Here is a 15,465-nt window from a genome sequence, read left to right on the forward strand (position 1 = left end):
CAAATAACTTGTAATCGTACTTACTGTTATTTTTACCTATGTGCATTACCTTGCATTTACTTGTGTTAAATTTTATTAGCCACTTTTCAGACCATTGCTGTAATTTATCTAAATCTTCTTGAATATCTAATTGGTTTAAGTGATCATTTGCCATTGCGCACAGTTTTGTATCATCAGCAAATTTGGAAACAGTAGATTTTAGTCCATGATCTATATCATTTATATATACTATGAATAGAAGTGGTCCAAGAACGGAACCCTGAGGAACTCCACCCGTAACATTTTTCCATCTAGAAGTTTTTCCATTTAAAACAACTCTCTGTTGAAGTTTTATTTCTGACGTTTCGTCCAACTAGGACTTCTTCAGAGTAGTGTACACAAATAAGACAACGAATACACAAGTTGTCGTTCTTATTTGTGTATACTCTGAAGAAGTCCTAGTTTGACGAAATGTCAGAAATAAAACTTCTTCGAATTCTTGGCGTTTAAACTCACCGCCCTACCACTCATATATATATATATATATATATATATATATATATATATATATATATATATATATATACACACATATATATATATATATGCTAATAAGAACACGGGTAGGTGTGTTCACTTATGCAAAGTAGACCACTTGGAAGAAGGAAACTAACGAAGCAGAGCGCTTTCGTATATTACATCTTCAGTGCAACAAGTACTTGTTGCACTGAAGATGTAATATACGAAAGCGCTCTGCTTCGTTAGTTTCTTTTTCCAAGAGGTTTACTTTGCACACACACACACATATATATATATATATATATATATATATATATATATGTATATGTATATATGTATATGTATATATATTTTTAGAAGCTCCGCCATGGGATACGAACCCTGACCCGTGCGTCGAAAATCACGAGGCCAAGACGTTAGCGACCATGCTACATGGTGATGGTACAAAAGGACTGTACTAGTCCCCGACCACGCTTCACGTAACATTGGAAGATCTAATCTCAATTTCATCTAATCCCGTATTAGGCGAGCCTTCCGACAAGTTGTGTATGTTTCTTAAGACAGATTGAACATTTTTAGAAGCTCCGCTGGGATTCGAACCCTTGCCTCGGCGGCTTACGTCTTATAAGACAACGGCCTTACCGTCCATGCCATCTCGACCCTACAACACGAAACGACTTGGTTCACGGCCCAGTCGTTCCGCCGAGGGCACTCGGACAGAACATGATACGTAATGTATTTCATCAAATCCTTTATGCAGGTTAGTCTTCCGACAAGAGTCTATTTCCAAAAATTGTAAATGATAAAAACACTTGTCGGAAGACTAACCTGCATAAAGGATTTGATGAAATACATTACGTATCATGTTCTGTCCGAGTGCCCTCGGCGGAACGACTGGGCCGTGAACCAAGTCGTTTCGTTTTGTAGGGTCGAGATGGCATGGACGGTAAGGCCTTTGTCTTATAAGACGTAAGCCGCCTAGGCAAGGGTTCGAATCCCAGTGGATGAGTCTATTTCCAAAAATTGTCAAATGATAAAAACACTTGTCGGAAGACTAACCTGCATAAAGGATTTGATGAAATACATTACGTATCATGTTCTGTCCGAGTGCCCTCGGCGGAACGACTGGGCAGTGAACCAAGTCGTTTCGTTTTGTAGGGTCGAGATGGCATGGTCGGTAAGGCCTTTGTCTTATAAGACGTAAGCCGCCTAGGCAAGGGTTCGAATCCCAGTGGATGAGTCTATTTCCAAAAATTGTCAAATGATAAAAATATATATATATGTATATGCATAAATACATATATATAATATATATATATATATATATATATATATATATATATATATATATATGTACATATATACAGTATATAATATATATATATATATATATATATATATATATATACAGTATGTATATGTATATATATATATATATATTAATAATAATAATAATAATAATAATAATAATGATAATAATAATAATAATAATAATGATAATAATAATAATAATAATAATAATAATAATAATAATCATGATAATAATAATAATAATAATAATAATAATAATAATAATAATAATAATAATAATAATAATAATAATTATAATAATAATAATAATAATAATAATGATAATAATAAAAATAATTATAACAATAATAATAATAATAATAATAATAATAATAATAATAATAATAATAATAATAATAATAATAATAACAATAATAATAATAATAATAATAATAACAATAATAATAATAATAATAATAATAATGATAGAAATAATGATAATAATAACAATAATAATAATAATAATAATAATAATAATAATAATAATAATAATAATAATAATAATAATAATAATAATAGTAATAGTAATAATAATAATAATAATAATAATAATAATAATAATAATAATAATAATAGTAATAAAAATAATGATAATAATAATAATAATAAAAATAAAAATAATAATAATAATAATAATAATAATAATTATAATAATAATAGTAATAAGAAAAAATAATGAATAAGTAATAAATAATAAATAATGAATAATAAACAATAATGATAATAATGATAATAATGATAATAATAATAATAATAATAATAACAATAATAATAACAATAATAATAAAAATAATGATAACAATAATAATAATAATAATAATAATAATAATAATAATAATAATAATAATAATAATAATAATAATAATAATAATAATAATAATAATAATAGTAATAATAATGATGATAATAATAATGAAAAAAATAATACTAATAATAATACTAATAATAATATTAATAATAATAATAATAATAATAATAATAATAATAATAATGATAATAATGATAATAATAATAATAATAGTAATAAAATAATGATAACAATGATGATGATGATAATAATAATAATAATAATAATAATAATAATAAAATAATGATAAAATAATAATAATGATCATAATAATAATAATAATAATAATAATAATAATAATAATTTCTAACCAGTGACCCTTCTCGCTTTACGATAAAGTGGCAGTCAAAAAACATTCACATAAATTAAATACACATTATAACCCATTTAGCGTCCCTTCCGCCTCTGCTCTTGTTACATTATATAAAAGCTCTTCATCACTATTGTGATTTTATTCAGCCGAGGGACGAACGCTGTCGTCTTTGAGCTTATTTTTATCTATTTTGGTTGTATACGAAAATAGAATAACAGATGTCAATGTTCGTCATCCATCTTGGTTCATCACTAGTGAATTCATTCAGCCGAGGAAAAAAGAATCTTACGACAACATTCGTCATCATGTATCTTAGTTCACTATCGGTAATCTTATTCAGCCGAGGGAAGCTACAAGTATCATCTTTTATGAGTATGACTTGAGGAAAGATCCAGGGACAGGAGGAATGGTAGAAACTGCAACCTAAGGTTATGAGCTCCCGCAGAACCTGTAGAAGGCAGCAGCAGCACGGAGTTCTCAAAGTCTCCCCTTTGGCTCTCTTGACTTTCAACCAGGGGTCAGATTGGATGTCTCTCAGGTGAAGCCGTTTCTCCGATTTGCTGGTGAGACACTTTCTGACGAGCAGAAGCTCGTCAGAAAGTGCATCACCAGCAAATCGGAGAAACGGCTTCACCTGAGAGACATCCAATCTGACCCCTGGTTGAAAGTCAAGAGAGTCAAAGGGAACTTGATTCTCTTTGCGGTCAGTTTTCCGGTCCCCTCGTTGTTTCTGACGACGAGAATGTTAGCCATGTTAATGTCTTGGTGACAGACTCTGGCTTTATGAAAGCCCATCACGGCTGTCAGAACCTGGGAGAAGACGTCTTTGGCGTCTTTGATGTTCAACTCCCCGTTCTTCGAGATGTAGGCGCGAAGATCCATTGCGCCCGGGAGCGATGAAGGGATGTCCACGTTCCATAAAGAACTCGAGGAGCTTGACAACCTCGGTGACATGCTGGACTCTCTTCATTAGGGCGACTTCGAGGGGCATGGTCCTCTTCTTGGGGTCTACCCAGTCGTAAATTTCTGCCAAAGGTATCTTTTTTGATAGCTACCTTGGCTCTGTCTTCAATCCTCTCGGCGGAGAAGACACTCCCGAATGATCCTTGGCCCAGAAGTTCCTTGAATGTGAATCTGCTGGTCATGGTTCTTCCTTTCTTGATTCCTCGAAGAACAATTCTATGGACTCAGTCGGGTGGACGTTTCGATCATTAAGAATGATGCTGACATCCAAGATTCGACAAACAGAATTGTATAAACACACACACACATGTATATATATATATATATATATATATATATATATATATATATATATTATATATATATATATATATGTACCTTATATATGCATATATATATGTGTGTGTGTGTGTGTGTGTGTGTACTCTGAAGAAGTCCTAGTTGGACGAAATGTCAGAAATAAAACTTCAACGGATTCTTGGCGTTTAAATTCACCACCCTACTACTCATATATATATATATATATATATATATATATATATATATATATGTATATACACATGTATATATATATATATACATATATATATATATATATATATATATATATATGTGTGTGTGTGTGTGTATTACAAGTGAAGAAGCACATTTTAGTACCTAGTGTACAGAAATATTAGTACTTATTGTACAGAAATATTAAGGTTGTAAACAAAGAAAACGAACGATGTGTATGCGTATAACGTTGACTGACAAAAGGGACGAAATCTTAAAATAATTTCCTATTTTTTTTTTTCTTTTTTGAGGGGGGGCGGTGGCGGAGATTATATCCCAATCTGTAATACCTCAAGTAACTGCTTAATAAACCAAGAAAACCCGAAAAGGGTTTATCTAAGTTCCCCTGCCAACCCATTGTCTAGCCCCAAACATAGGGCTACAATTGGAACTAAGAGTTCAATAGAAAAGACTGCAGAACGACGTGAGTCAGGAGGCATCAAACGCCAACACGAAATAAAACGGGAAACAGCAAAAAAAAAAAAAAAAAAAAAAAAAAAAAATCGACCCACAAGTATTTTGGAAAAGGATGAAAGGGTTGATGGGAAACAGCAATTGCATACTACTATATTTTTACGACGAAAAGAACGACAAGATATTTGACTGGAAGCGACAGGGGGGACTACCCCGAGGGGGAAATGCAATTTTTTTTAACATTAGCGAGGACGAAAACGAGGAGATGCGACGCAGAGCACGCGGAGGTCTAGAGCAAAGGTCCCCAACCTGTAGCTCGCGGGCACCATGCGCCCACGGGACCGTATTATGGCGCCCGCAAGGGGCAACCAGAAAACTGTGAAACATCCTTCATTTTAACATTTCTATATAAGTATATATATATATATATATATATATATATATATATATATATATATATATATATGTATATATATAAACTCATCTGCTGGGATTCGAACCCTCGCCTGAGCGGCTTGCATCTTACAAGACGAAGATCGTACCATCACGACATCCTTGTAAGACGCAAGCCGCCCAGGCGAGGGTTTGAATCCCAGCAGATGAGTTTATTTCCAAATGTCAATTGATATATATGTATATATGCATATGTATATATATATGTATATATATGTATGTATATATATATGTATATATAAACTCATCTGCTGGGATTCGAACCCTCGCCAGAGCGGCTTGCGTCTTACAAGACGAAGATGGTACCATCACGCCATCCTTGTAAGACGCAAGCCGCTCAGGCGAGGGTTCGAATCCCAGCAGATGAGTTTATTTCCAAATGTCAATTGATATATATATATATATATATTTTTATATATAAACTCATCTGCTGGTATTCGACCCCTCGCCCGCGCGGCTTGCTTCTTACAAGACGAAGATCGTACCATCACGACATCCTTGTAAGACGCAAGCCGCTCAGGCGAGGGTTCGCATCCCACCAGATGAGTTTATTTCCAAATATCAATTGATATATATATATATATATATATATATATATATATGTATATATATATATATATATATATATATATATATATATATATATATATATATATATATATACTTCTCTCTAGGGAAGGCGTCTTAGTCTAGAGAGAATTGGACAACAAACATTTGCTGCATCAAACACCTGCTACAGCCAACACCTGTGGAACCATCGTTGACATGTGTCGTTCTGCTTTGCTGGATCAATTTGAGTCGCAGTATCTTGCCAGATTTTGGGTATTTTATGTCTTCACTCTCTGCTTATTTCTCCCAACACCGTTGCAGAATTACTCAGCCTGCCCTCAAGTGATGTCAACAGAAGTATACCCCCTCACTACGCTGATAAATCCAAAGAGAATCCCAAAGAATTCTATAGTTACATTAGAGATAAAAAGGTTATTAGGAATTACATTGGCCCACTATTATCTGCTGACGGTCAACTTGAATAGTCAAATGAAGGAATATGTGATGTTTTACACAATTGTTCTAGCTCAGTATTCGTAAACGAAACACCTGAAAGTAAAATCCAAACTGAAACCTGTGAAAAGTATAGGGTAAACTTACTACGGTAAATATAACAAAAGAAAAAAAAATTAAAAGGTGTATAGAGACACTCAAAGTTAATAAAACACCAGGGCCTGACGGTAGGCATCCAAGAATCTTAAAGGAAATGAAAAATGAGATTGTTGTTCCATTAGAAATTATTTTCAAGAAATCCATCATATCTGAAGATGTCCCAAGAGAATGGATGCTAGCTAACGTTACTCCCATATTCAAAAAGGTGACAAAAAGAAAGAAATAACTACAGACCTATAAGCTTGACTTCAATCGTAGGAAAAATGATGGAAACTATCATCCGAGATGCTATCGAACATCATTTGGAAAGTAACATTTTGATAAATGACAGTCAGCATGGATTCAGAGAGAAACGTTTTTGCGTGACAAACTTACTCGAATCCTACAACAGTCATCTCGAATTATGACAAAAGAAACAATCTAGATTTAATATATCTAGACTTTGCAAAACCTTTTGATACCGTCCCACACGAAAGACTACTTCCTAAATTAGCTTTACACGGAGTAAGTGGTAGCCTATTAAGTTGGACTAGTAATTGATTGAACGATCGGAAACAGAGATTTGTTCTAAATGGCAAAACTTCTAGATGGGAAAATGTTACGAGTGGAGTTCCTCAGGGTTCCGTTCTTGGGCCACTTCTATTCATAGTATATATAAATGATATAGACCACGGACTGAAATCTATTATCTCCAAGTTTACTGATGATACAAAACTGTGCGCAATGGCAAATGATAAAATAAACCAATTAGATATTCAAGAAGATTTAGATAAACTACATCAATGGTCTAAAACGTGGCAAATGAAATTTAACACAAGTAAATGCAAGGTTATACACATAGGTAAAAATAACAGTAAGTACGATTACAAGTTATTTGGAAATTCGTTAGCAAAACTGGATGGTGAAAAAGATCTCGGCGTAATGATCAGTAACGATCTCAAGTCATCGAAGTAGTTATCTAAGCATCTGAGAAAGCAAATAAGATTCTAGGACTGATTGCGCGATCTTTTGACTTCAGCAGTCCATCTCCCATTAACAAGCTATATAAATCGTTAGTTCGTCCACTTTTGGAATATGCGGTTTCCGTGTGGTCACTGAATCTCATTAAAGACAATGACAAATTGGAAAAAGTACAACGGCGAGTCACAAAACTGATTCCAAATATCAAAGGTAAATCATACGAAAGTCGACTGAAACATATGAATCTGTTTTCCCTAAAAAAGCGTTGACTCAGATGTAACTTGGTAATGTCTTTAAGATTCTAAAGGGGATTGGCAACATCAAAAGTGACATATTTTCATACTGAATGATAATCCGACAAGAAATAATGGTCTCAAACTGCCAGGAAATAGATTTAGTTCGGAAGTGTGTTGAAACAACGTCGCTAACCATGTAGTTAATGAATGGAATAAACTTCCTGTAGAGGGAGTGCAGTGTAGTTCAGTTCGAAGCTTTAAGATTCCTGTAGATAAACACCTAAGCAAGATGCTGTAATGCCTGTCATTCATTTTGTATAATTTATTTGTTTGTTTGTTATTATTTTTCCGCTTATTTCCTTCATCATTTATTCTTAGTTATTTGTTAATTTACTATTATTCACTATTTACCTGTTTATCATTTAACTTTATTCATATACTTATTCTATTCATCATTATCTATATCATATCTTTATTTATTTGTTTATTTCATTATCATTTATCTATTTATCATTACTATTATATTTCTTTTTTTCCCAACCTAGTTATGGACCAAAAGGTCTCCTGTCGGCATGCCTCCTTTGTGATTCTCTGTAACCAAATTTATAAATAGAATCTAGTATAGTTACCCATAAAATAAAACTATGCACTTCCTATATATTTTTTTTATACAAATTAATAAAAATATGTTCAATGCTTACATAATTTCATAATTATTAATATATAATAACTTACATTTAAATTACAAAGGAAATATATATGTATATATTTATTATTATATTTTATATAGTATTTCATGAGTTATATAGATATAATGTGTATGTTAAAATTATACTACAGACCACCCTCATTTGACGAATACTTAGAACCTTTCTTTATAAATATTGCTTAGCCCTCTCCACTAAGGATGGTCGGAACATTTGATAAATATGTGAAGACAATGATATGGGTTCAATCAAAGAGGCATTGATAATTTAATTAAGTAAGATATATTGGAGCACTAAAGATTAATCGTCTGCTAGCTTTAGACCTCCTCAACAGTACAAAGTTGTAGGAGGATGCTATCTTCAACCAGCAACCTCATAGATGGGGTGTATACCGTCTAACGGTTCGACAGACACGTGTTTAAAGTGATGTGTGAACGGGGGTATTTGGTTGTCGAACACGTTGGTTAAACCCCAAATACCCACACGTTCACACATCACTTTAAACACGTGTCTGTCGACAGACACGTGTTTAAAGTGATGTGTGAACGGGGTATTTGGGGTTTAACCAACGTGTTCGACAACCCAATGTCCCGTTCACACATCACTTTAAACACGTGTCTGTCGAACAGCGTTCGACGAACCGTCAGACCGTATAAAACCCCTCTTAGATTTTATCCCACATGTCGAAACTGCCTCTCTAGTTTGACTAATTCGTCCTCTCGCCTGTTTCTCTTTTTGAAGACACGAATGTATCGCGGCTTAACTCCAGTCTTGTGGTATTTCATCCCATAATACAGTGAACAATCCATTAGAACAGCTGGGCGCATTGCTCGTTGCGGTCCGCTCTAGTTTGGCCGCGGTTAGCGCTCCCAATCTATTAACCCATTAAACTCCGATGACAAGATGTCTTGTCATTTGGTCAAATAAAACAAAAAATCATAAAACACCAAAATGTTTGATCAAACACCAGAAAAATATGACGTCAGTCCTCCTCGCTTCGCTGCGAGCGAAGCGAGGACTGACGTCATATTTTTCTGGTGTTTGATCAAACATTTTGGTGTTTTATGATTTTTTGTTTTATTTGACCAAATGGCAAGAATCTTGTCACCGGAGTTTAATGGGGTTGAAAGCAATATAGGTGCCGATATAGTATGTGGCCTGCCTTTTGGATGTGCCCTACGTACTTTTTTTTTCCCTTTGGTATAGTATATGGCCTACCGGACTTTTATTTCGGTATGAACCCGTCTCTTAAGCTTTAATAGTTTGGGAGAGCGCTAACCGCGGTCAAACTAAATCTGAACGCGCCCAGCTCTGACATTGGGTATTGCAGTCATCCCCCATAACTGAACATTTCGTAAATTATTCCTTTGTATCTACTAAGACAATGGAAAGCAGTTAAGGTTGTCACAGCCAACTCAAGGATTGTAGTAGTGCAGGGCAAGATAAGTAAGATGGGGGAGAGGGAGGGAATTGGAGGGTTAGTGTAAGGAATGAATGAATTGAAAGAACCACTAGTTCGGTTAAAGTCCCCAACGTTTGCCGGTAGTGCGATACGTTATCAGAACAAGCAAACACAAAATTCTATTATCCCTAATATTTTATAGAAATCATTGTTGGCTTCTTCCCAATCAATAATTTCGACATTTTCGCCGGTTTGGCCGTTTATCGAAGAAGTCAGTATATATAGATGATGCAAATAATTTTTCTTTTACTTCCTCCTTCGCTTATACCAACAGTTACTTATAATCAGCGCACTTTGCGCTTTTAAAAATGCTGGAGCTAGCTTTGGTTACCAACGAAACTTGATATACTCCATTGATACCATTCATTAATATCTAAATGTGATTATTTAACATAATATATGTATGTAAATCTATTTTGATAGAAGTAATATGTCTACAATATTTCATATATTGTTTTTTCTAAACAATAAAACATGAAAATAAGTAAAATATTGACATTGATGTTAATACCATTACCAATATTATTGAATAATATGAACATACGAATAGACGCAAATATTTTAGGGGTGACTAATAGATATTTCCAAATCCTTGTGAGACTCAAGCAACATGAAACAAACACAAACAAAACAAAATATATTGAAATGGAATAATTAAACTATAGCATTTTAACACAATGACCATTATTACAGTAACAATTCGATGTTACTATTATTACCAACATAACTGATGATCTTTAATTATTTTTTCATTAGTTAAAACGTGATGAAAAAAATAGGCTAGTTAACTTTGTCGTTCCTATCTTTAGATCACATACAGGCAGTCCTTCCCTCTGTAAGTGTTAATACGACCATCAACCCATTCTCCCGTATTCCTCTCTTTGACCTAAGCCAAATTATCCGATTCTTATCAGCTGTTGCAAGTTCGTTTGATTAGAAACGAATATAGCGTAACATTCCACGAAAAAGGACAACAAACGAAATAAGAGAAAAATGTGTAATAACAATATTGCAGCAATATTTGTCGGTGATACCTCCTGTCCAGCGTGACATTATAGTGTACCCTGAAGGACAACAGAGGGAGAGGATATCCTATCTCTCGTGCCATCTTGATCCAATGATTTACCCTCTTCTCTTTCGTGTAATTTACACGGGTTCCGTTAATAATAATAATAATAATAATAATAATAATAATAATAATAATAATAATGATGATGATGATGATGATGATGATGATGATGATGATGATGATGATGATGATGATGATGATGATGATGATGATGATGATGATGATGATAATGATAATAATAATAATAATAATAATAATAATAATAATAATAATAATAATAATAATAATAATAATAATAACTAATAATAATAAAAATAATAATAACAATAATAATAAAAATAATAATAACAATAATAATAATTATAATAATAATAATAATAATAATAATAATAATAATAATAATAATAATAATAATAATAATAATAATAATAATAATAATAATAATAATAACAATAATAATAATAATAATAATAATAAAGGCGGAACATGCAGACAGGAGACCTTTTGGTCCATATCTGGGTCGGATGTGAAAAAAATCATAACAATAATAAATTAATAGATAAAAACTATAATGTAAATAACAAATAAGATACATAAATAAATGCATGGATATAGTTGAATAATAAACAAACAGGTAAATAGTAAATAATGATAAATTGACATATAACTAATAATAAATTAGAATCAAACAGACAAATGATAACAAAGCAAAAATAAATAATATAGAATAAATTATAATCATTACAGCATCTTGCTTAGGTGTTCATCTAAATGATTTTTAAAGCTGAACTACATTGCACTTCCTGTGCAGGAAGTTTATTCCATTCATTAACTACACGGTTGGCAAAGTTGTCTCTACCTACTTCAAAATTGAATCTGTTTCCGGACAGTTTGAGACCATTGTTTCTTGTCTGATTCTCATTCAATGTGAACATTTTCTCCCTTTTGATGTTGTCAATTCCCTTTAGAATCTTAAAGACCTGTATCAAGTCACCTCTGAGTCTACGCTTTTTTAGGGAAAACAGATTCATATGTTTTAGTCGATTTTCGTATGATTTATTTTTGATATTTGGAATAAGTTTTGTGGCTCGCCGTTGTACTTTTTCTAGTCTGTCAATGTCTTTAATGAGATTCGGTGACCATACGGAAACAGCATATTCCAAATGTGGACGAACTAACGATTTATATAGCTTGTTAATGTGTGATGGACTTTTGAAATCAAAAGATCGCGCAATCAGTCCTAGAATCTTATTTGCTTTCTCAGAGGCTGAAATACACTGCTTGGATGATTTGAGATCGTTACTGATAATTACGCCGAGATCTTTTTCACTATTCACTTATGTTAACGAATTTCCAAATAACTTGTAATCGTACTTAATGTTATTTTTACCTATGTGCATTACCTTGCATTTACTTGTGTTAAATTTTATTAGCCACTTTTCAGACCATTGCTGTAATTTATCTAAATCTTCTTGAATATCTAATTGGTTTAATTTATCATTTGCCATTGCGCACATTTTTGTATCATCAGCAAATTTGGAAACAGTAGATTTTAGTCTATGATCTATATCATTTATATATACTATGAATAGAAGTGGCCCAAGAACGGAACTCTGAGGAACTCCACTTGTAACATTTTTCCATCTAGAAGTTTTTCCATTTAAAACAACTCTCTATTTTCGATCATTCAACCAATTACTAGTCCAACTTAATAGGCAACCACTTATTCCGTGTGAAGCTAATTTAGTAAGTAGTCTTTCGTGGGGGACGGTATCAAAAGCTTTTGCAAAGTCTAGATATATTCAATTTATATTGTTTCTTTTGTCATAATTCGAGATAACTGTGTTGTAGAATTCGAGTAAGTTAGTCACGCAAGAACGTTTCCGTCTGAAACCATGCTGGCTATCATTTATCAAACAGTTACTTTCTAAATGATGTTCGATAGCATCTCTGATGATAGTTTCCATTATTTTTCCTACGATTGAAGTCAAATTTATAGGCCTATAGTTATTTGTTTTCTTTTTGTCACCTTTTTTGAATATGGAAGTAACGTTAGCTAGCTTCCATTCTCTTGGAACATCTTCGGATATGATGGATTTCTTGAAAATAATTTCTAATGGAACAACAATCTCATTTTTCATTTCATTTAGGATTCTTGGATGCCAACCGTCAGGCCCTGGTGTTTTATTAAATTTGAGTGTCTCTATACACCTTTTATTTCTTTTTATTTTGTTATATTTATCGTAGTAAATTTACCCTAGACTTTTCACAGGTTTCAGTTTGGAGTTCAGTTTGAGGTGTTTCGTCTACGAATACCGAGCTAAAATAATTGTTTAAAATATTACACATTTCTTCATTTGAATATTTAAGTTGACCGTCAGCAGATGATAGTGGACCAATGTGATTCCTAACAACCTTTTTATCTCTAATGTAACTATAGAATTCTTTGGGATTCTCTTTGGATTTATCAGCGATATTCATTTCGTATTGTCGTTTTCTTTTTTTATTGTCTTTTTTAAGTCTCTCTGTATTGATACATAACTTTCATAGTCATTAGATGCACCCGAGCACTAATGTATTGACTTACCGATTGCACCATTTCTTGATGGCACAATCGGTGAGTTACTGCAACACTTGTCACGTGCTAGCCCTGGTTCGAGTTCTTGGCCGTACCACGTTTCAATTTCTGCATGTTGGCCTCCTCGGATCTTCCGATGTTCATGGCTTGGAATTAAAGTGTATTGTGGTTGATAAAAATGTATATCTGTTCACCGGAACCCATTCAGTGTTGCACACACACACACACACACACACACACACACACACACACACACACACACACACACACACACACACACAACCAAACACACATATATATAGATATATATACATATGTATATAATATATATATATATATATTTATATATATATATATGTGTGTGTGTGTGTGTGTGTGTGTGTGTGTGTGTGTGTGTGTGTGTGTGTGTGTGTATTCACCTCGGATCTGCTGCAGTCTCTGTCGAGACAGCCAGATACCACCCTACGGCAGTGAGCTCAGAGCTCATTATTTGCCGATCTCTGGGTAGTGTGTGTGTGTGTGTGTGTATGTGTGCGTGTGTGTGTATGTGTGTGTGTGTGTGTGTGTGTGTGTGTGTGTGTGTGTGTGTGTGTGTGTGTGTGTGTGTGTGTGTGTGTGTGCAACACTTAATGGGTCCCAGTGACTAGAGATACATTTTTATCAACCACAGTGCACTTTAATTGTAAGCCATCAACATCGGAAATACCGTGGAGGCGCATGCAGAAATTGAAACGTGGTACGCCCGAGGACTCGAACCAAGGCCAGTGCGTGTCAAGTGCTGGCAGTGACTTGACCACTACACCATCAAGACGTTTCAATTTCTGCATGCGCCTCCATGGTATTTCCGATGTTGATGGTTTAGAATTAAAGTGCACTTTGGTTGATAAAAATGTATCTCTAGTCACTGGGACCCATTCAGTGTTGTACAAAATACATTCCCGCGTTCGTATACTTACCAATTGTACTATCATAGTGGAGATGGGTTGTACGCAAAACTTTATTGTATGTGTATGTAACTCGAGCATACAAATATGTGAGAAAATGGCATCATTTATACAAATTTCCTCCCTGCATTGCCATCAGCAACTTCCCAGAAAGTCAACCACATCGATGTGGCCGAGCAGGCAGAACATGATTTAACGCCAATTAATTCTAGTACCCCCATTCAAATTCACTGTGCTTCATCACACGAGGATGCACCAGCTGCTAGCACTAATTGCAACACCACCCAAACACCTTCCCACGACTCTAACTCTGCTACTTTACTGACAGCTGTGGACTTGCGTTCCAAACGTAACAGACGCACTAACTCATCTCGCATGTCCAAAAAAAAAAAAAAAAAAAAAAAAAAAAAAAAAAAATATATATATATATATATATATATATATATATATGTATATATATATATATATACATATATATATATATTATATATATATATATAACGTTGAGCTTTCACCGCCCTAGGATACAATCTTGCCCATCTTAGAGGAATTCAACAACAAATCAACCCCAGTCTCAGATGTGTTATCTACATTCAAACACGATGTTCCCTCGTAAGTATACAAAGATACACATTCGAATTTTCTAAGCACAAGATACTCTGCATGCTTAACTTTACAAATATTGATCAGGTGAAGAGCTTGTCCAACAAGTTTTTGAAAAAAAAAAAAAAATTATGGCAGAAATTACGTCGACGAAATTCTAGTGTTTACTATAAACAGAAACGAGTAATTCTGAATCGATTAGCTTGTTATCTGTATGCAAATTATTTTTCTAAGATTCTTACACCTAGATTAAGTTATTTTCAAATGAAATATAGACACGACATAAGACAGGATTAAATAACAATGTAGAATAATCTAGCTTTCGTATATTACGGAAAGGTAATTGAAGCCAGAA

General features: G+C 33.3%; 1 protein-coding gene across 2 annotated transcripts in view; it reads right to left on the reverse strand.

Annotated features, from left to right (window-relative positions):
* Nucleotides 1-15,465, reverse strand: part of LOC143031724 (methyltransferase-like protein 27) — a 58,095-nt gene that overhangs the window by 32,924 nt on the left and 9,706 nt on the right. The window lies entirely within an intron of this gene.

The sequence above is a fragment of the Oratosquilla oratoria genome, chromosome 12 (assembly GCF_046742065.1).
Source record: "Oratosquilla oratoria isolate Oo_2021 chromosome 12, ASM4674206v1, whole genome shotgun sequence".
Classification (NCBI taxonomy): Eukaryota; Metazoa; Arthropoda; class Malacostraca; order Stomatopoda; family Squillidae; genus Oratosquilla; species Oratosquilla oratoria.